The following is a 23,846-nucleotide window of genomic DNA, read 5'->3' on the forward strand; positions in this document are numbered from 1 at the left end:
GGAGGTTGCAGAGATGGCTCAATGTTGGGAGCGCCTCTGTGTTGAACAAAAATCACTCAATGAATAAATTCACCACCTTGTTGAATTCTTTTAGCTCGATGAGATTTATATGTTCTGCATACCATTTTACAGTGGTTCCTTCTAGGTTGTGGGGGAAGCAGAGGAATAGGGCTCTGTTGTCCCTCTTGAACTTGGAGCATTCCGCGAAGAACATGGCGAGGTGGGCCTTAGGATCGCCGGAGCCGTTGAACTTGATGAATTTTCTCGGAAGATTCTCAAGATTATTGTCCCCTTCTAAGCCATCATAGAAGTCTTCGCTGGTGAAGATTTTCTGGCCCTTGTCGCGGGTTTGTAGATCCTTGACTATTCTGGACATTTCCTTGAATTAAGTTTGCAGTGGATCCTCTGTGACCTGGCTTTTCAGCTTGCGGGCACCCCTTTGCTCCTGGGCAATATTCTGCAATGTCGGGGGTACCTCATATTCTTCATCAGTATCTTTTGTTGATTCTGTTTCATCTGAAATGTCCTCTAGTTGAATCTGCCTTCTGAAAGCCTTCACTGATTTCTTAGTTGTGTGACTTTAGAGCTTTTGTCTGAAGGGATTCCTTTCTAAGCATCCTTTTGTTCATCATCTTCTAGAACATAGCATACATTTGTGGATCGATGTCATCGTCCTCTTGTTGGCCTTGACTTCTTACCGATCTTGGTGAATCCATTTCTCCTTCTGAAGCTGAGGAATAGATGATACACTGAGCTGAGGCGGTCTTCTTCCCTGACCTTGTTTGAACCATCAAATGTTATAAATGCTCTCTACAGGGTAAAGACTTGGTTAAACTCTAAGAATGATTTTAATTCGGAGGAAAATGTTTGCTGAAAAACATGATAGAAAATTGAAAGTATATCCCATTACTAGGGATTGAGTCATCGTTAGAATCACGACAATTGCGTTGTCATTCTTTGCAAGAACAAACAACTGAAATTTTGCCTTGTTACCTAGGCGAGGTCATCAAACCATGATAGAAAGAGGGAATATTATCGAAAAAAATATGATTTCATTAATTCTGACAAAGTGGTGGAGGACAGACAATTTGCCATCATTCATAATAGTCGGCAGACACATTAGGACTAGGGAAGAATTTAAGAGTAACAAAGGAATCTCAGCCGTGGCGGGCAGAATGATATGCCCTGGACCATTATGCGGACGTGAGGTCAAATTCTGCCATAGCCCCTGATAGTAGTCGAGCCTCTATATACTGTTGTCTCTATGAAAACTGCCGAACACACCGCTCTGGCTAATAGTAAGTATAGAAGAAAGGTCCCAGCAACTTGAATCGTTTGTCGTAAGCATACGTGTATCTGGGAGGAGATAATTGTCAATCGAAGTAGTCTCACACGACTTCCTCTTTTTGAATGTTGTTGATCATGGATCGATATTGCGCCACAGGGAGTAGCTCTTGGTCATTATATCTAAAGGAACTTGCTCGGGCCGGAACATGCTGGAAGAACCAAGACTGAAGCGCGTATGTGAACCCTTCAATTAAAATGGACTCTCCGAGTGTGAAATGAGTCAATCCTCGGTACAAGAAGGTGAGTGCTTCCATGACTATGGAGAGACGATTGGTCTGTCGACTTCCCCATCTTCGCAGGAGCTAGACTATTCTGACATCGACATAGTTCTGCCCATCTGGGAAAAAGGTCAGTCCTACGGTGCATAGAACCATTGCATTCTAAATTCTTTCTCGAGCTGTTCATGACAGTGAGCTGACTTTGACAAATGTCCTATATTATCGGTATAACTCGAGTAGATCGACATATTCATTTCTTTCCATTTGGATCAAAGGCCAGGATCGGCGGCCTGTTAAGCGAGCTAGAGCATCTCGAGGGTTCAAGCCCTTGACATTAATCAAAAATTGTTGCTTTAGTGGATCTTCTGGTTGACCGGCTGGTTTCGGTAATCCCATGATCTCTGAGAATTCGTCCATCAACAGGGTCATCTCCCCCCATGGAAACCAGAAGGTACATGTATGAGGGTTTCGTCGCTCCACCATTGCATGGATCAGGTTGCCATTGATGGTCTGCTTTCCAACCGTTGATGCAAATTCTAATCCACACTCGCTCAAATGGTTCGGGAACATTCGAGAAAAGCTTTTGAGCCACGAATAATACCACCAGGGAATGAAGGATTCAATGTTGAGGGTTTGATGTTCAGGATAACCTTGTCGCACCTCGTAGGAGATGTGACCTTCGAGAAAGATAGGATCAAACTGACTGGATGCCTTCAGGCTGAAAGGTGGAGGAAAACTCAGAATTAGACTTAGGAAAATATGGAAGTTTTGAAAACTTGCAGGCGGGATAGAAATGGGATGGAAATTCGAGATCCAAAAGAAAGGTAGGAAGAGAAAGTCACCTAAACTTTTGAGGAAAATAAGAGATTTTAAGAAAATCGTCCAGAGTTTTGAGAAAATAAGAGAAATATTTTAAAAAATGAGGGTATTTGGAAAAATCATCTAATATTTTGGGAAAAAATAAATATGAGAAGGATAAAGGGAATGTAAATAAAATACAATCACATCATGCATAATCATTTATGCGCATATAGCACTCCCTAAGATGTTGACTCTAAATGCATCATTTTGAAAACAGTTGTAGGACCTTAACCCTAACTCTAGGCTTAGATCATCTTTGTCCAATCCAGTTATGTCGATATACCCGAGTCAGGACTTGAAGTACGTGGCATAAAATTTTAACTCTGGTTTTAAGCTTGTTTTTTCCAACATCCTTGAGCGCCTACTGATATACTTCGGAATATGGCCCTTAGTACGTGGCAGGGGGGCGTCAACCCAAATAAGTGGCCCAGTTGTGAGGCTTTGTCCTGAACTATGGTTCTGAAAGAAAGCCCAGCAACGTCAAGACCGGGTAACAATAGGTAAAGTAGTTTGGAAAAAAATGATCACATGCAAGAAATAGAGGGCTCTAAAACCTAGAGAGATAGAATTTTGAAATCTTAGAAGAAGCATACATTGTTTGCATTCAAATCCTAAATTAAGGAGAGTTGTATTAGACCTAAGTCTATGTGAGCATGAATATATCTCCTCAATATGGTCCTACCAAACCATGCCTAAGTTATATGCAATTAATGTCAGTTGAGTTAGAGTTTAAGCTCCTAGGCTCACATGATATTGAAAATTAAAAAGATGACATTTTGAGAACACAATTTTGATAACTAAGTTAAGTCAAGCACATAATTGATCAGATCAAGACAGGTCCCATCTCGGTCGCCAAACCTGTTATCGTCGCAAAAATTTTTCCTTCCCTGCGGGAGAGAGGGGAAACCTTCCGCGAGTCAAACTCGACTAAAGTTTGAAAATTGTTTTGAAATACTCGCCTCCATTTTAAAATTAGCGAGAAAATTCATAGGATGAGACTCGACCTGTCGGTACGAGGTTCGACCATTCCTGGCGCCTTTACCAGGGATAATCGAACCAAGGACCAAATATGTGCTTGACTTAGCTTATTTATCAAAATTGGTGTTCTATCCTAAATGCACAGAGAATTCACGCATGTGCTATGAGATTTCGTGAAATGCACATTAAAAAAATATGATGCATGCTTCTGAAAACATTTGAGAAAGAATGAAAATCGATTTCTCCATAAAGACCTAAATGAAGGGATTTCAAAACCTTGAGAAAGCTTGAGAAAATCATGAATGAATGTGAAAAAAAAAAGAGTAGAGATTCTTGGAAAATGGAATGAAGAAAGGACAAACATTCGGAGAGAAAGTATTTGTGGAGAAGATTCCAACTTTGGAAAATGATGAGAAATTCATGGGAAAATTCCTTTTGAGACAGGAAATTGCATCTTAGGAAATTGAAATTTTGGAAATCTAACTTTGGAAAATCGATTTTAACTCTTAAAAATACTTGAAAACTCTCTTGGAAAATTGAAAATTGAACTTTGAAAAGGGGATATTCTCCAAGAAAATCGTGAGAAAATGGAAGGAAGTCTTTTAAAAAGGAGGATTTTGAAATCTTGAGAAAGTTGGGGTCTTAAGGAGATCCACGAGAAATCGGATTTTCTTAGAATAAGATTTTCTTGATTCTATGAAAAAAGGAATGATGCAAACTATCCTAATTGAATGAATGTCTTTTTATGAAAACAACTTTTTAGGAAAATATGCAATTTTAAAATTAAACTAAGGTAAGATTACCACATATTCCGACTATGGCCGTAAATATGCTTGTAATTTACTTAGTTAATTCTAAAATATTTTGCAAAATTATAAATATGTGGTGAATTTTGGAAAATAGCCTAAGAGTGTAGGCTCGGTGTGACTAGTAGGAAGATGTTGAATCTGGGTCTCGTCCATATTCCGACTATGGACGTAAATATAGACTCCACCGAGTTTATCAACTCCCTAAGAGTTGGTGCACGTACCATTCGTGTTCATCCATAGTGATTTTCAAAGAAAAAATGCATGATTCATATAATCAGGATATTGCATAAAGCAAACTATATGACATGCATCCTAGTCTAAGCGGGAAAGTAACTCTTATTCCAATATTCGCCTTACATTTACATTACTGAAATAAAAGAAATGGAAATGAAAGAAACTCTAATTCCTCCTTTTGAATGTCCCTGCAAAACTAGAAATTGGATTAGTATAGACATGTAGGTTTATCCAGGATTTTTTTGATAATATCTAGAAATTATCAAATTTATCTGGACATAAACCCAATTTGATGTTCCCTTGATTATGATTTGAAATCATGAAAGTATGAGAAAAATAGGATAATAAAGATTTGAAATTCGGAATTATGGTCAAAATGACCAAAATACCCCTAATATTGAGGTTATACCTTTTTAAATATGGTTTTTGTAGGAATTTTGATAAAATTTAGGAATTTTGAAATTTGAATTGAATTAAATGACGATGAAATGAATGATGAGTCATAATGACATGCTGCTAAACATGATGGGACTGTAAAATCAGAAATAACATCGAAATTTTGGCCAAAATGGTGAATTTCGCCTGGACTTGGATCCGCGGGCGGGAGCGTTTTGATGATGTGGTTAATTCGAATGTCAAATGACCTTCAAATTATACCAAATTCGACAGAGAGAGTTCCTTTACCCTTAGGAACAGTATAGAACAATAAAATGCATGAAATGGTATGACCTAGATGCAAAATTTTAAATAAAATTCTAAAATATGCAAGTTTCGCCTGCGGCCGCGAGCCAATTATAATATTTTACACAATAACGGAGCAGTCCATCATAGAAATGACTATTATTTTACAAGATGCTGAAAAACATAAAAATGAACAACTTTGGCTTTTACAGCCCCAGGATTTGACCTACAACGCATTCGGTAGCAGAGATTTGTTTCTGATAGACATGAAATTAACAGGACTTGCTACAAAAACAGACAAAAAATAATAATCTGCCATCAAAATTCTTGAAATTTTAAGGGAATACTTCTAACATGTGTACAAGCAACTATTATATTTACAGTATCAACATTTGATCCACTAACAGAAAAATAAAAATACGATTATAAATGCATAATTCAGAAAGACAGATATAGATGTCAAAATAGCAGTCCGACATTAAAATTATGGAAATGGCATACAGACTATTCTAAAAATTATAAAATTCTAGAATCAAACAGTGGACACTTAGAACATGAAATTTTTCTTTTACAGATATGGATTTGAAGTTATACTCAGGGAGAATCGGTCGACCCAAGTAGATCCAGGGTCTCAGAAGCTCATATTGGACTCTGACACGTGTCCTGAGATCTCGGATTTTTGACTGGTAGCAAAAAAATCGAAAAAATCTGATAAAATCAGATTAAACACTAGACTCAATCCTGAATCTAAGGCAATTTTCAGATCAGGAATCGAATCTTCCATTAGGGAGACCTCGATTTTACAAAGAGGGATCCGAAATTCTTGGCGTTTCTTGGGTCTTAAAACCCGACTTAGCATTGTGGGATTTGAATAAAATAAACAAGTTCAAATGATTCTGAATTTTTTGCAGAATATCAGGGACAGCTATCCGCACATAATTTGATTTTTTTAGCATTTGTAAAAGAAAATATGAACATAAAATGACGTGTGGACTGACTGCTAAAAACAGAGAATTACAGAAATGAAATAGAATGCATGAAACGCCTAATTAAATCATAACACGTTATTTTAACAAAATAAAATATAAATGTAGCCTATTAAATGCATGATTATGATGAAATGTTGTAAAAAAATAAATTAATCAAGGAAGCTAATTGACTCTTTGCTATATGCCATTTATGAAGAGGATTTGATCCATTATCCGGACGAATCATTTCTTTAAAGATGGCGATTCGCATGATCATATGAAGTTTTTTAGAACTATAACATGTATAAGAGCATAATTCCATGTGATTATACGGAAAAAAACTCATATAAATACCCACCTTGTGTTCTTCCAACGATTCTGAAACTCTGGGATTTGCGATTTTGAGGTTGCTACGAACTGACTTCACTCGCTCCTTGAGAGGCTTCCCGAGAATGTGGCCGGAGGTGCAGGGTGAAGGATGAAGGTCGCTAGAGATCACCAAAATGGATCTTTAAAAGGTGGTGTGAGATGAGAGAGAGAGAAAGATTTTAAGGGTTCCAGACGCCTCCTCCTTCAAAGGGGCATGGGATCCTATGTTTTAAAGAGAGTTGAGGCTCATTTGAAATTCAAATTCTTGTTTCTGTAGGAGCCTCCATGTGGCGCCACCTCAGAGTGGGCCACCTTGGATTATTTTAAAATAAATGAAGAAAATAAAATGAAGAGCTCTGAGGAGGCGCCACCTCAGAAGGGGTTTGAATCTTTTCAAAATTCAGTTTCTAGCTTTTTCCTAGAATCAAGTTGCAGAGCTACTTCTAAGGAGAGTTTTCCAGAGATGGCTCCACCTCAGGGTGGGACGCCCCTCTTGCTTGGAGTACTTTTGAAATTTGAAATTTTGCTCTTTTTGAAAGAGGGAGAGATGGACATGTGGCACCACCTCAGGGTGGCCCCACACTGCCAAGTGGCAAGTGAAGGAAAGAGAGAGAAAGGGCCAAGTGGCGCCATCTCAGGGGCAAGGCTCCTATGTTTGAGGCTTTTCCAAATTTTAAACAAGACTTGCTTTTTGTGATGAGGGGCACATGTGGCGCCACCTTGAGGTGTCTCCACACTGCCATGTGGCAATAGGGAGAGGAGGCACCTCATGGCGCCACCTCAAAGACAAGATTCCTATTTTTGAGGCTTTTCGAATTTCAAACTTTACAAAAAAGAGGGCCTATGTGGTGCCATCTCAGGGTGGCCCCACATTTCCATGTGGTTGCAAAAGAATGAGGAGACACCAGATGGCGCCGCCTCAGAGGCTACTGCTATATTTTTTTGGGTTTTTCAAAAAGATTAAATAAATGTTCAATTTAGGTGTGCCGCCACCTCAGGGTGGGTCCCACCTTACTTTTTATTTAAGTAAAAGCAAATTTGAAAAAGGTAAAACCTCTTTTTGAATTTTTTTTATAAAACTTGTACCAACTGACAAATAAAAGATAAGACTTAGCCTAATTATGAAAAGCTTGAAAAGGGGTGGCCCTTCAGGGCAAATTTATAAAACGCTTTTGGAGTTGTTTATAAAGAGGTAAAATAAAGAGATTTTATAAAACTCAAAGTCTTTTTGGAATAAAATTTTTAAGTTCAAAGCTTTGTCCCTTTCCTCCGGCAGAGCCGATCCAGCTAACAAAATTTGGAAATCACTATTGAAAATTATCCAGATCGTTTTTCTGAGAAAACATTTTGAAATTCAGAGCCCTGGGGTTAAAATAAGAGGAATTGGCAATTTTGAAGACCCAAGGCTTCAAAATCAGTTTTGAAAGAGTTAAAACTTAAATCTTGATTGAAAATTTTGAAAATCGAGAGTTTTGGATCTCGACATGCAATACAATGAAATGATGTGAAATGCTCTAAAATGTTATGCAATGACATGTCTCAGAGAATTCAATGCTGCATGGAGAATTGGAGATTTCAATCTACTGATATGAGTAGGACTTTAAAATTTCACAATTGGAGGTAAATTCTGGGCCAAAATATAGAAATTTTGAAAATTATGGGCGAAATTTGGGCTTTTGCATGGTCTGAGCTCAGAAATTGATCGTTTTGTCCTTTCTGCTTGAAAATGTCGAGGAGGGTGATTGAAAATTTGAGGTGTTTACAGCATTCTGTTCGTGTTATGGATCTATGGTCGTCCCAACAACAAATTGTATGTTGGCGGCACATTGACCACATGGAAGAGAACTGAATGGACGGAATAATCAACGAAGATCTCTAGGAAGATTTTTTCTTTTGCAGTTTGGCCATGATTATCGAACCCGTAGATGGTGATTGGGTTCGGGATGTATTCTTCTTCTTTGATGCCCAACGCTTTGGCTATCATTTTCGGGCATATATTGAGGTTGTTGCCTCTATCTATCAGCACATGAGAAACAGTCATTCCTCTCGTTCGAATCACAACATACAGAGCGTTGTTGTGAAATACATGAGGCTTCGGGAGATCCTCATTTAAGAAAGTAATTGGAGCATTTGTCATGGCCTGATTGACTATCTAGGCCATGTCTTCAGGAGTTATGCTCGGCTTCACCTTGATTTTTCGCAGACCATTATCCAATACTTACTGATGTTTTGATGAGGCTTGTGCTAAGTCTAAAATTGAGACATTGGATAAGGCAGTTATTGGCTTTTGTGCATATGTCTCGCTTTTTTCTGGGGCAGGCTTGATGAAGTGTTTGAGAAATTCAGGAATTCCTTTGGTAGCCTCAAAGGATGCCTTAGCAGGTTTAGCGGATATCTTCATCTTGCCGAAGGCTGAGATAAGGTCCATCTTGTGAATACTGGACTGAGCCTGTTGTAGTACGAGGACCTGATGTTGAACTTGCATATCTCTTTTAGAGCATGGCGTGATATGCTCTTGCGGCTGAAAGGGTTGTTCAGAGATAACCACTGTAGAATGATGGGAAAATGGTTTCTTTAGAATTTCTATGTTTTTATCTTCAACACCCTCTACTAGAAGATTTTTATCAATAAGATCCTGAACAATATTCTTGATAACAAAGCAGTTCTCAGTATTATGCCCCACTGTTCTATGAAATTTGCAGAATTGAACCTTGAACTTCCTCATGGGCACAGGGGGATCGACCAGCCTGGGAAATTTGACCATCTCCTTGGTCAACATATACTCAAGCACAGTCTCGAGTGTTTGGTCAAGCGGAGTGAATTTTCTGCCATAGCTCCACCCTTCGTGCTTCACCTTTTCTCGGGATTTTGGTCTCTGCTCTAACTGAAATGGCTTATTTTATTGAGGGATTGACTTTCCTTTCTAATCATTCTTGTGGGGATTTGAACCCCCTGCACCATAGCAGAAGTCTCTGTTCTGCCCCTTGAGGTGATTCCATTTGTCATTTCTGACAGAGTGGGTGAACTGAGCCTTCTTCTTCTGCTCATTCTGACTGTTGTTCTTAGTGAAAGTGAAGTGTTCATAGACTCCATTTTTCATGCTCAACTCGAGCTATTCGGCTCACTCTGTTAACTCGATGAATGTTCTTAATGGTGCAGTAGAAATGAGGCCTCTCAGAGGCTGCGAAAAATTACTCATAATTAGAGACAGTGTGTGTCCCTCTGACATGGGATCTCTCATTTTGTTGCATACCGACCTCCATCGATAAATGAAATCTCTGGCCTTCTCATTTTTCGTCTACTTGAGGCCGCAGAGATGACTGAGGGTCAGAAGTGCCTCAGCATTGAAGAGGAATCGCTCGATGAACATATTTACCACTTTGTCAAATTCTTTTAATTCAATATGATTAACATGCTCCGAATACCACTTAGCTGCAGTCCCCTCCAGACTGAGAGGGAAACAGAGAAAAAGAGCCTGATTATCTCGCTTGAATTTGGCACATTCAGCGAAGAACATGATGAGATGTGCCTTGGGGTCGCCAGAACCATCAAAGTTAATGAACTTCCTGGGGAGATTGTCAAGATTGTCATCCCCATTCAGACCGTCATAGAAATCTTCGCTCATGAAGACTTTCTTGCCCTTGTCGCGGGCTTGCAGGTCCTTGACCATTTTAACCACATCCCTGAGTTGTGGCTGCTCAGAATCATTGGCAGATTGTTCTCTGAACTTGTGGGTTGACCCTTACTCCTGAGTAGATTTGTGGAGTATCTGCTGAGTTTTGAATTCTTTATTTGTGCTCTCTACTGATTCCTCTTCATCTGTTGTATCAGTATTTTGAATATGCTTCTTGGATAGCTTCAAAACTTTCTTAACTACCTAGCCTTTTGCCTTGTGCTTGACCTGGGTCTTTTCTGTACTAGCTTCAACTTGCTCTGCCAGCATCTTGTTCATCATCTTTTTAAACATGGCATACATTTGAGGATCGATGACATCATCTGCTTGCTTTCCCTGACTTTTGACTGACAGCGGGGAATCCATTTCTTCTTCTGAAGCGGATGAATATATGATGCCTTTGACTGGTACAGTTTTCTTTTCTAACCTCGTCTGGACCATTAGATTTTTGCAAATGCTCTCTACAGAGCAAAGTTGATGGTTTGGCTTTTGAGATAGAGATTTTGATTGGAAGAAAATATTTGCTGAGAATTTTGGTAGACAATTGAAAGAATATCCCATTACTAGGAATTGAGTCGTCGCCGACATTACGACAATTGCGTTGTTATTCCTTTAGGAAGAAAATAAACACCTGAAAATTAGGCCTTGTTACTTAGGTGAGGTCGTCAAACCAAAAATGAAGAATTTGAAATATTTTTTATTCATCGAAAGGAAAACATGATTGCATCAATAATAAACTTCAGAAAGAGGGGGCAGACAGACAGTTTGCGACCACTCTTGATAATTAGTAGAGACACGAGGACCGGAAAAAAGTGAAAGAGTAACAAAAGAGTCTCAGCCATATCTGGCAGAACGGTATGTTCCGGACCACTGTGCTGATGTAAGGTCGAACTCTGGCACAACTCTTGATAGCAGCCGCATCTCTACGTGCTTCTGTCTCTGGCAAAACTGTCGAACACAACACTCCGGATGATAGTAGGCACAAAAGAATGGACCAAGTAGCTTGAACCGCTTGTCGTATGCATAGGTGTATCTGGGAGGTGATAGCTCTCGATCAAAGTAGTCTCACACTACTTCTTCCTGCAGATGATCAATCGGGAACCGGTACCATGCAACTGGAATGAGCTTCTTGCCGTTATATCTGAACGAACTTGCTCGGGCTGAAACATGTTGGAGAAACCAGGACTGAAGTGCATAGGTACACCCCTCAACTAAGATGGACTCTCCAAGCGTGAAGCGAGTCAACCCTCGGTATAGAAAAGCAAGTGTGGCCATGGCTATCGAGAGACAGCTGGTCTGTCGACTTCCACACCTTCTCAGAAGTTGAACTATTCTAACATCCACATAATTTTGTCTGTCTAGGAAGAAAGCCAGTCCTACAATGCACAGAACCATCGCATGTTGAATTCTCTCTCGAGTTATTCTGGATAGCAAACTGACTTTCACGAATGTCCCATATTGTCGATAGATCTCGATAAGGCACACATATTCATTTCCATTTTCCTCAATCAGTGGCCAAGACTTACGCCCTGTCATGCGAGCTAAAGCATCTTTGGGATCTAAACCCTTGACATTGATAAAAAATTGTTGCTCCAATGGATCTCCAGGCTGACCGGCTGGCACGGGCAATCTCATGATCTCTAAAAACTCATTAATCAGCAAGGTCATCTCGCCCCTTGGAAACCAGAAGGTATAAGTGTGCGGGTTCCACCGCTCTGCTAGCGCATGGATCAAATTGTCATTGACTATCAACTTTTCCACTACGGATGTCAGTTCTAACCCGCAATCACTCAAGTGGTCCGGAAACATACGGGAAAAGTTCTTGAACCAAGTATAGTACCACCGGGAAAAAAAGGGTCTGATGCTAAGAGTTCGATGCTCAGGAAGACCTTGTCGTACCTCGTAGGAGATGTGACCCTCAGGAAAGACAGAGTCGAGCTTACTTGATGTCATTAGACTGAAAGATAGAGATTTTGATTGGAAGAAAATATTTGCTGAGAATTTTGGTAGACAATTGAAAGAATATCCCATTACTAGGAATTGAGTCGTCGCCGACATTACGACAATTGCGTTGTCATTCCTTTAGGAAGAAAATAAACACCTGAAAATTATGCCTTGTTACTTAGGTGAGGTCGTCAAACCAAAAAGAAAGAATTTGAAAGATTTTTTATTCATTGAAGGGAAAACATGATTGCATCAATAATAAACTTGAGAAAGAATGGGTGAACAGACAGTTTGTGACCACTCTTGATAATAAGTAGACACACGAGGACCGAGAAAAAGTTAAAGAGTAACAAAAGAGTCTCAGTCATATCTGGCAGAACGGTATGTTCCGGACCACTATGCTGATGTAGGGTCGAACTCTGGCACAACTCTTGATAGCAGTCGCATCTCTACGTGCTTCTGTCTCTGGCAAAACTGTCGGACACACCACTTCGGATGATAGTAGGCACAAAAGAATGGACCAAGTAGCTTGAACCGCTTGTCGTATGCATAGGTGTATCTGGGAGGTGATAGCTCTCGATCAAAGTAGTCTCACACTACTTCTTCCTGCAGATGATCAATCGGGAACCGGTACCGTGCAACTAGAATGAGCGTCTTGCCGTTATATCTGAACAAACTTGCTCGGGCTGAAACATGTTGGAGAAACCAGGACCGAAGTGCATAGGTACACCCCTCAACTAAGATGGACTCTCCAAGCGTGAAGCGAGTCCACCCTCGGTATAGAAAAGCAAGTGTGTCCATGGCTATCGAGAGACGGCTAGTCTGTCGACTTCCACACCTTCTCAGAAGTTGAACTATTCTGACATCCACATAATTTTGTCTGTCTAGGAAGAAAGCCAGTCCTACAATGCACAGAACCATCGCATGTTGAATTCTCTCTCGAGTTATTCTGGATAGCGAACTGACTTTCACGAATGTCCCATATTGTCGATAGATCTCGATAAGGCACACATATTCATTTCCATTTTCCTCAATCAGTGGCCAAGACTTACGCCCTGTCATGCGAGCTAAAGCATCTTTGGGATCTAAACCCTTGACATTGATAAAAAATTGTTGCTCCAATAGATCTCCAGGCTGACCGGCTGGCAAGGGCAATCTCATGATCTCTGAAAACTCATCAATCAGCAAGGTCATCTCGCCCCTTGGAAACCAGAAGGTATAAGTGTGCGGGTTCCACCGCTCTGCTAGCGCATGGATCAGATTGTCATTGACTGTCAACTTTCCCACTGCGGATGTCAGTTCTAACCCGCAATCGCTCAAGTGGTCCGGAAACATACGGGAAAAGTTCTTGAACCAAGTATAGTACCACCAGGAAAAAAAGGGTCTGATGCTAAGAGTTCGATGCTCAAGAAGACCTTGTCGCACCTCGTAGGAGATGTGACCCTCAGGAAAGACAGAGTCGAGCTTACTTGATGTCATTAGACTGAAAGATAGGAAGATTGGAATTAGACTTAGGAAAAATACAAAAATTTTGAAAATTACAGGCAGGATAAAGTGAAATGTCGAAAATTCGAAGTCCAGAGGAACGGAAGAATGGAAAATTACCTAGAGTTTTGAAGAAAAAATGGATAATTTGGGAAAATCGTCCATGGTTTTTGAGAAAAAGAGATATTTCACAAAAGATGAAAAATGAGGTATTTTGAAAAATTGTCTAGTATTTTGGAAAAATCGGGGAAAATATGGGAAAATAAAAAGGGAAATGATTACAACACATTCAATCACATTCTGCATAAACAATTTTGCACATACAATACTCCCTAGAAAGCCGACTCTAAATGCATCAATTTTGAAAGAGCTTTAGGACCCTAATCCTGACTCTAGGCTCAGATCAGCTATGTTCAATCATGCTATGCTGATATACTCGAGCTGTGGCTCGATGTACGTGGCATAAAAATTCATCTCTGATTCGAGGCTTGTGTTTTCCCAACATCTTTGAGCACCTGCCGATATACGTTGGACTATAGCCCTTGGTACGTGGCAAGGGAGCGTTAGCCCAAATAAGTGGCCCAGTTGTGAGGCTTTGTCCCGAACTATAGTTCTGGAAGAGATCCCAGCAACGTGAAGATCAGGTAGACATAGGTGGGGTGGTTTTTGAAAAATGAGCACATGCAGGCAAACAGAGGGCTCTAAGTCCTAAAGAGGTAGAATTTTGAAAACTTTGAAGAAGCAAATATTGGTTTCATACAAATCCTAGATTGGGCAGTGTTGTATTTCAGACCTAAGTCTATGTGAGCATGGATAATTCTCTTCAATATGGTCCTACCAAACCATGCCTAGTCTACATGCAATCCATGTCAGCTGGGTTCAAGTCTAGGCTCCCAGGTTCACATGATATCAGAAAATAAAAGTTGTCAGTTCATAGAACACGATTTTGATAATTAAGCTAAGTCAAGGCACACAATTGATCAGACGAAGACAGGTCCCATATCGGTCGCCAAACCTGTTATCATCGCAAAAAAAATTCCCTCCCTCTACGAGAGAGAGAAATGATTCTGCGAGTTTTGAAAATTGGTTTTGAAAATTACTCGCCTTCATTTTTGAAAATTTGCAAGAAAAATCCGTGGAATGGGATCCGCCTGTCGGTACGAGGTTCAACCGTTCCTACCGCCTTTACCATGGGTAATTCAACCAAGAATCAAATGTGTGCTTTAACTTAACTCAAATATCTAAATCATGTTATATCTTCCTAGAATGCACAGAGAATCAGGCATGTGCTATGAAATTTTGAAAAGATGTAAGTTTGAGAAGTATGATGTTTGCTTTGGAAACTTGAGATGTACTTGAAAAATGCTTGGAAAAGTGCTTGAAAAGGGAATTCTTGGGAAAATCTTTGAATTTTGTTGGAAATCAAGAATTGTATTGGAAAATGATTTTTGAAGGTAAAATTGATTCTCAGAAAAACTTGTACTCTGAGAAATTCGATTTTGAGATGTGGATTGCTTTTCTGAGAAAATCGATTTCTAAAATGGATTTGAGAATTCTGGAAAAAACAATTTCATAAGTAATTCAAGGACTTTGGTAAAATCGATTTTGGGATTTAAAAATGAAATTCGAGAATGTAGAAATCTTGGGAAATCATGATTTGAACTTAGGAAATACCTTTAAATGTTATTTAAAAATTCAGTGTTTTGAGAAACTCAATTCTTGAGAAAAACTTAGAAGATTTTGAGAAAATTGATTTCTCTGAAATGGAATTGGGAAATGAGTTTGAAAGATGCAAATTGAATGAATGAATATGAATTTGAAAGAGAATTCATTGAGAAATTGGGAAAAATCCTTTTGAAATTTTGAGAAATGCAGTACATTTTTTAAGTTAGCCTAAGAGTGTAGGCTGAATGTGGCTAATATGAAGATCACAAATCTGGGTTTCATTCGTATTCTGACTATGGCCATAAATACGAATTTCACCGAGTTTATGAACTCCCTAAGAGCTTGTGCACACGCCATCTGTGTCAACCATAGTGGATTTGGAAAAATGTGCATGAATGATACATCAGATATTGAAATTTGCAGAAATTAAACTATATGCAATGCAGTCCTATTCTAAGCAGGAAATGTAACTCTTATTCCAAATATTATATTGCTTTTTACATTTAATTGAACAAAAAAAAAGAAATAAAATAACCAAATCTTCTTCTTGAATATTCCTGCAAAACTAGAAAACATGTTAGCACAGAAATGTAGGTTTATCTGGATTTATCCGAAAATATTGGAATTCGTCGGATATTATCCAGATATAAACCCTGATTCATACCTCCCTGATATAAATAAGAGAAACATATAATGAAAATTCAAATAATAAAACTTGAAATTTCGAAATTAGGGTTAAAATAACCAAAATACCCCTGATAGCAAGACTATGGCCTTGAAATCAGGGTTTTTCAGAAAGATATTTTGTAAAAATGGGATTTTGAAACCAAAATGAAAATAAATCAAACACAATATGATATGATATGATTGAAAATATGAAAATCAAATTTTGGACTTTCGAAATTGAGGTCAAATGACCAAAATGCCCCTGATATTAAGACTATGGCCTTGAAATCAGGGTTTTCTTAAACAAATTTTGTAAAAATGCAAACTTTGAAATTTAAATGAATGCAAATGATATGAAAATCAACTATAACATGATATTAAATGATGATAGGCATGTTAAAACCCTAAAAATGCAAAAATATCATAAAGACATCGAATTTCGCTTGTTTTTCGCCTGATTTTCGCTTTTGATTTTAAAACTAACTAATACAAAAAGCAAATGAATTTGGAATTAGCTCAAATTTGGTATGGACACCTAGACTAACCCTAAAAATAAAATGGAACTCGAAATTTTATTTTTTGAGATTTTTTAAATATAGAAATTAATTAAAAATCCTAAAAATTAAGATTTTTGCCTAAAATTTTAAATCTAACCTAATGAAAACTGAATTTTGAGTACTAAACTACCATAGAAATTCTCCAAATTTTATGGGGTGTCAGAGGACAGCTAGGCAAAGATTTTTTCCTTTTACAGATTTTAGTTTTGACCTATGGTCGAAGCATGACAGCTTCGACAAGTCAGATCAAAATTCGGCAACTCTGAAATTTAGAGCGGACTGATAGATTTTCATAAAAAATCAAGGGAAAATGGTAAACAGAGGCCAAAACCGCTGAAATTTTAGGCGAAGATCCCTAACACACAAAGGAATAAATCTTCTTTTGACTGTTTCTACATTGGACCTACGGATTGGACGAACACGGACGTTTATCAGACCTCTAATTCTGATAAAATCTAACTAACAGGGAATTCAATAGTGAATTTGTAAAATATGGAAATCTAGGAATCTGAACCCTAAAAAGTCTGAAATTCTGAAAAATAATAAAGGAGTTTGTTAGGAACAACTCCACTGTTTAAGGCTTTGATATCCGACCTACGGATTGAAGCATCACAACTGATTAGGGTTGGTTTAGACCCTGACAAGCAGAAATCGAGATTTTCACAGGGGTCTGAAAAATCCGATTTTTAGCACAGACTGGATCTTTTTAGAAAAATCTAGAAAAATCTAGAAAAATACTAGAAAATACTACGTTCTAAAAGGGATCTACAACATTTTTTATAGGAGGATTAGGATCCCCCATAAGGGAGATCTTGGGTCCTCAAGTCTGCTACAATGAAATCTGGAACTTCCAGAAGGGTAAAATCCCAGTTTGGGATTTGATTGGTTTAGTAGGGTTTTGAAACCCGAATCAATCCAAAATTTTGACAGTAGATCACAGATAAATAATCATAACCATCACGAATTTTCTAAGATTTTTGAACGAAAACGCTTACATGAAATAACAGTTGAACTTTTCATAAAATCAAAGCCTAAGTTAAATACTAACAAGATAACATTAAATCTTCATGAAGTGACTAAACTATTATAAATGCATATTAAGGATGAAAGATGCATGAGCATGAAAATAAAACAGGAATTAACAGGGAGAAAATGATTCATTTTGATATGGCTTTCAAGAATAGGAGATCTGATCCAACCAGTGGATGAATCTTATAATCCATATAGCCTTAACAAATAAAATGAAGGTTTTATCATATTTGCTTGACTTAAAACCAGGAAAGAGGCATTCATGCAATTGTAAATCAATCTTTGATTTGATCCCATCACATTTATACAAAAAATGAAGCCTAAGTCTCAAATCCATGGGTGACAAAGGTGGACATCATGGGGTTTTTACCAAAAAAAATGAAAAACACAAAATAAAGGATAATCAACTCACCTTGGGGCCTTGTTGCAATAAGTGGACGAAATGAAACCGGCTGTAAGTATTTGTTCTTGCTGCCACAAGGGAGTTGGAGGAAGGCTGGAACCTTAGCCGTGTGGTATGGTGTTGAAATGGAGGTTGGAGATCAGTTCCACCAAGGGAGGAAGTGGTTGCACCTTGTGAACCGGCAGGAGCATTGGAGGTGATGGGGTCACCTTGAAGATGCTGGAAGTGGCAGCAATGGTGGCGATAGCTAAAGCTGGTTGTCACCCACAAGGGCTGCTGCAAGGGCCAATGGAAGAGGTATCACCACCTGCTGGAAGTAAAGGTAGAAGTCGATGGGGGTTGTAGTGGCTGGAGGCAAGGTTGAAGGAGGTGCTCTTGCTGGATAGAGTCCTTAAAAGAGGTGGCTGGAGGTAGGCACCGGCTGGAGAGGTTGATTGATGGTGAAAGGTTGCAGCAATGGCTGCTTAGTGTTATGCTTAGAGGGGCTGGAACCAGCTGAGCTGCAACAAATAAGACTAGTGGAGAGAGAGAGGGGGAGAGAGGCGTGAAAGGGAGAGAAGATGGGCAGCCGTGCAATGCTCTCTTTTTTTCATTAAAACAAAAAAAAAATAGGTTTTAATTGGAATAGACTTAGGGTTGAGAGGGACTAATGAAAAGGTTGTGAATGTCAATGGGAGAGGGGGAAAGTAGCCACCGCATGTGGTTCTTTGATTTAGAAAGAAGAGAGGTATTAAGAAGAGAGGGGGGAAAGAAAGAAGGAAAGAAAGGGGAGAAAAAGAAAGGAAAGAAGAAGGGAAAAGAAAAGGAAAGAAAGGAAGAGGGAAGAAGGGGATACGTGAATGAGAAAGAGGGGAAAAAAGCGAAGAAAGAAAGAAAGAAAGGGGAAGAAGAAAAGAAAGAAGAAAAAGAGAGGAAAGGAAAGGAAAGAAGAAGGAAAATGAAGGAGAAAGGGAGAAAGAAAAGGAAAGGAAGGTTGACCCCCTTGTGGGTCCCACTTTTCAATAAAAAATGGTGAACTAAAGAAAAACATAGTAGAAGAAAATGTTTTTTTTTATTAAAAAGAAATACAAATAGATAAAGCAGCTCAGAGTGGGCCCATTTTCAATTTCGAAATTCATTTTGAAGATCAGAGGGGTAGAATGGTCTTTTTTTTAAAAAAATCTGGACAAAATGAGCTATTTTTGGCAGTTTTTGAAACGAGCTCAAAATTTGAAGTTTTATACCCCGTTGCGAAGCAAATCCAGTTTAGAACTTGAAATTTTGAGTTTGAAAGAAATCCAGATTAATTTTCTCGAGAAAATATTTCCAAATTTAGAATCTTAAGGTAAAAATATCAATTTTGGAAACCTAGGGTTTGAAATTGATTTCTGAAAACTTTTAAAACTCAATCTGGATTGGAATTTATAAAAGTGGAGTTTTGGACTTCAAAAATGCAATGAAATATGATGAAATGGTATAAAATGCTGAGAAATTATATGAAATGATGAGAAATGACATGAAATGCTATGCGAAATGCAGACCCTGAATGAAGAATATGGGATATTGGACTTTGATTGACACTTGTACCAGTTCAAAAAGTGATAATTTTGATAAAAATCGCAAAATAGTTCAAGAAATGGTTTTCGGGCTCTACCGGGCTAGAGTGACACTGAAAATTAGGGTGTGAGCTGGATTGAACTGAAATGAACTAGATTGAGCTAGGTTCTAGGGTTTTAGAACTCAAATAAATTGACAAGACACTGACTTAACTGAACTTCCGGACTGAATTGTCAAGAAAAGCTGAAATTTTAAGAGAAATGGTCACTGGAGTGAAGTGAATTACAGATCAGAGCTGGGTTTGAGTTGAAATAAAGGTCAGTAATACTGAGATGAACTAAAATTGAAGCTCGAACACTAGCTCAATTGACTGGACTCAGCTTAATTTTAGCTAAATGAGCTGAAATCGTCTAAAATGGGTTCCTAGACACTTGAAAGTGGATGTGAACTGAAACTGGAGCACTTGAACTCCTGACGAGCTCAAGCTAGACTCAGAGGAATACGATTTACTGGGAATGACTGACTCAGAGACATTTTGCTTGGATTTGAGTAAGAAATGAGCTCATTTCTGAAGAAATGATCCCATATTGGCAGGAATGGTCAGAAATGAAAATGGTATGTTCATCATGAGCTCAGATGAGCTTGAAATGACTGATATTCTAACTGTTCTAAACTAACCAATGAGCTTGGTTGACCCCGATTGACTGGGGGTCTGGGATGACCTAGGGGTAAAATGGTAATTTTTTTAATGAAAGTGGGTAAAATGATAATTTTCTAATACAGACTCGGTGTTGGACTCCTATACTGACCTACCAGGGTTGGCATTGCACGAAGGGTGTGTCTAAAAATGGATGAGGAAAATTTGGGGTGTTTACAATGGCCCTTTAACTATGTTCTGGGCATGCAGAAAACAACTTCGGTGGCATTTTGTGCTTTTAATTTTGCAATGCAACTCTAGGGATGGATGTCCTTTATGATTTTTTTTTCTTTTTGCAAATCACCTATGAAGCCTGAAAATGGGAAGCCATGCCACAAAGTTTCTGGATGGTGAATTCTCTAAAGAATATTTTCAATTAACTCACAAGGCTGGAGTTCTTTTTTTTACAAGGAGGTAGAGTGACAGAGTGATTAGGCTATTCACCTGCTACATTCCATCTTACATGTTTCTGCACTTGTCACCAGTGCCACCCACTTACCTGTGCACTTACTCACTGTTGCATATACACTTCACCTGCAAACAGCACTATTCTGTAAACACCCCAAATTTTCACCCTCATCCAGTGTTTACATTTCATGAGTCACTACAGGTCTCTGCATACATTTGACATGTCATTTCATCGCATGGCATGGCATAGCATTTCATGCCATTGCATCTCATTATCGAGATCAAGAATTCCTATTTTCAAAATATTAAATCCAAATTCAAGTTTTAAAACTTTTCTTTCAAAATCAACTTCAAATCCTGGGTTTTAAATCGACATTTTTGCCATTTTCCAACCCCCAGGATCTTATATTTCGAAATGTTTTCCTCATAAAACAATCTGGATTCATTTTAAACTCAATTTCAATTGATTTTAATTCTCAAATGAGGCTCATTTAGGTGGTGTCGCTTCTGAATTCCTTTATTTATCAAAAATCTCAAAAAATTTAGAATCCTAGTTGGATCAGAACTCTGTATTTTCATCTTTTTGAACATTTTTAAAACATCATTCTGATTTTAAACCAGTTGTGGTCATATCATTGCCCATTCTCGTCATTTTTGTCCAAAAGTTCAGAATCTCAGTCCAATCAAGACTCTTTTTCTAGAATCCTAGTTGGATCAGGACTCTTTTTCCAGAGTCCTAGTCAAATCATAACTCTATTTTTTACTACCCTTTTTACCTGTTTTTGAGAAAAACCTATCAAAATCCTTTGTTTTTGGCCAAAATTCTAGAGTCTTAGTCGAATTAGGACTCTTTCTCAGAGTCCTAATCGAATCAGGACTATATCTTTCATCGTTATTCTTACATGCTTTTAATCAAATCTTTCAAAATCTTACAAAGAGAAGATAAAAACTCAGAGTTTTGGTTGAACCAGGACTCTGTTTGAAGAGTCCTAGTTGGATCAGGACTCTGACCCTCATTTCAATTTTGAGAGAATCTTTCAAAAATCCTTTTATTTATCCTTTCAGGAATCAAAATTGTTATACCTTTATCATGGAATTTCAAAATTATGAGGTTTTATCCAAGAGTCCTGATCGAATCAGGACTCTATCCCAGATTCCTGATTGAATCAGGACTCTATCCAAAGTTCGTTTTCTCACTTTATTTTCACTAGTTTTCAAAAGCTTTGTTTAAATCTCATCACTTGCTTCTCAGAAAGCCAAAAAAAATTCAGAGTCCTAGTCGAAATAGGACTCTTCTTCAGAGTCTTAATCAGATCAGGACTCTCAACCGAACTTCAATTCTATCTTGTTTTACTTGTTTTTCAAAATCCCCTCAGTTGTTTCTCAGAAAATCCAAAAATTCTGAGAGTCCTAATCCAATTAGGACTCTGTCCCGAGAGTCCCAGTTGGATCAAGACTCTGTTTTATTTCAATATTTGTTATTGTTTTCGCTGTTTTTACAAGTTTTTTTATCTGTTTTTCAGAAAATACCAAAAAAAATCTAAAGTTTCAGCCCGATCAAGACTCTGTCCCAGAGTCCTAATCCAGTTAGAAGTTTGTTCTAGAGTCTGTTTTTACTTTCATTTTTACTATTTTCCATTTGTTTTCAAAAATTAGTTCACTTTGCAGAGTATGAGTTGATTCAGGACTCTATTTCAAAGTTCTGGTTGAGTTAGGACTCTAACCCTCACTGTATTTTCTGACTTATTTTACCAATTCTGATAAAATCTTTAAAAAACTCCTTTTTTTGGCTTTTAAAATCTAAAATCTCAGAGTCCTAATTGGTTTAGGACTCTGGCCCAGAGTTTCAGTTCGCTTAGAACTCTATTTTCAAAACTTTGAATTTCAATTATTGATTTTAACCCCTTTCCAAAGTCATTTTCAGTCTTTGTTTCAAGTTTTTCAAAACCTGATATGGGGTCCACTCAGTTGGTGCCATATACAGAGGAGTTCTGACCGAGTCAAGACTCTGTGTCCTTTCAAAACTTTCAATCTCAAAGTCTACTTTTGAATATCTTTTGAAAAATCTCTCAAATTCAAGTTTTAAAATCGTTTTTGAAAATTCAAATGGGGCCCACTCAAGGTGGCGCCACATTTGTAAAAGTCAAGGTTAGACTAGGATTAGTCAATGTCCTACTTAGGTTAGATGTCTAGGTGAGTCAAAATTTAATTTTAAAAACCCCTATTTCCACTCTAGTTTTTAACTTTGATTTTAAAGTTTTAAAAATTATGTTTTTCTGAAAAACCCAAATGGCGTCACATTTGGGGTCTTTAAGTCAATTAGAGGTCTAATTAGGAGTCTTAGGTTAGTTAGGGGCTTAATTAGAAAGGTCAAGAGTCAAATCCAATTAGGAAAAATCGCCCCCCACTAATTGTTTGAGATAGACTTTTAAAAAGGATAAAATTGGAATTAATTAGCCATCTTTTTTAACCTAATTTTTTCTGTTTAAAGAGGCTAGAGGGAAGGTCGACCCATATTCCTTTTTTTGCTGTTTTTTAGATCTTCTCTCTCCTCCCAGCTGCCTCCCCCATTGCTGCACCATCCAAGGTAAGATTCCTTAGTGATTTTTTATTGTTTTTATGATTTTTCATGAGATTTCACCATGGAAACCATTGTGTCATGGATTCAACCATGATTTTTTATCAAGAACCCTCAAGCTCAATCCAAGAAGATGATCAAACCTTATTCCATGCTATTTTCCATGATTCTAATCCATTAGAGTGATTTATGATATTGTTTTTCATGTTCTTAACCAAGAAAACATGAGTTTTATTTGTTAAATGGATTAAATCCATGATTTTAAAGGTAAAAATTAATTTCAGCCATGGATTCCCTGTTTTATTTTTATTTTTTAGTATATTAATGTTTATTACATGTGTTCCAGCATTGAAATCAATTTGTTTTACTGTTTAGATATTTTTATGGTTTTTTATTGATTAAATCATGTATTTTCTAGGGTTTCTTAGATTTCTGTATATTTTCATCTTGGATCCATAGAAAGCATGTTAGTTTGTATTGAAATATTCATTAAAAATTTCTGATTTTTTATATGTGATGCGCGGATATGTTATTGAGACTCTGAAAAAAAATCAGACGTTTTGGGATTCGAAAACTTTGTCAAAAAAAATAAAAGATTGAACCATGATTTTCAATCATTAAAATTGCTATTGAAATTTATAGGTAACTTGCAGTTGCGTTATTTCTTTCATCCGATATTCGATTTGAAATCCATAAAGTGCAGTAGCTTTGTGTTGATGTAGGCTATTTACTGTAAAATT

The sequence above is a fragment of the Nuphar pumila genome, chromosome 8 (genome assembly GCF_984573655.1).
Source record: "Nuphar pumila chromosome 8, dmNupPumi1.hap1.1, whole genome shotgun sequence".
NCBI lineage: Eukaryota > Viridiplantae > Streptophyta > Magnoliopsida > Nymphaeales > Nymphaeaceae > Nuphar > Nuphar pumila.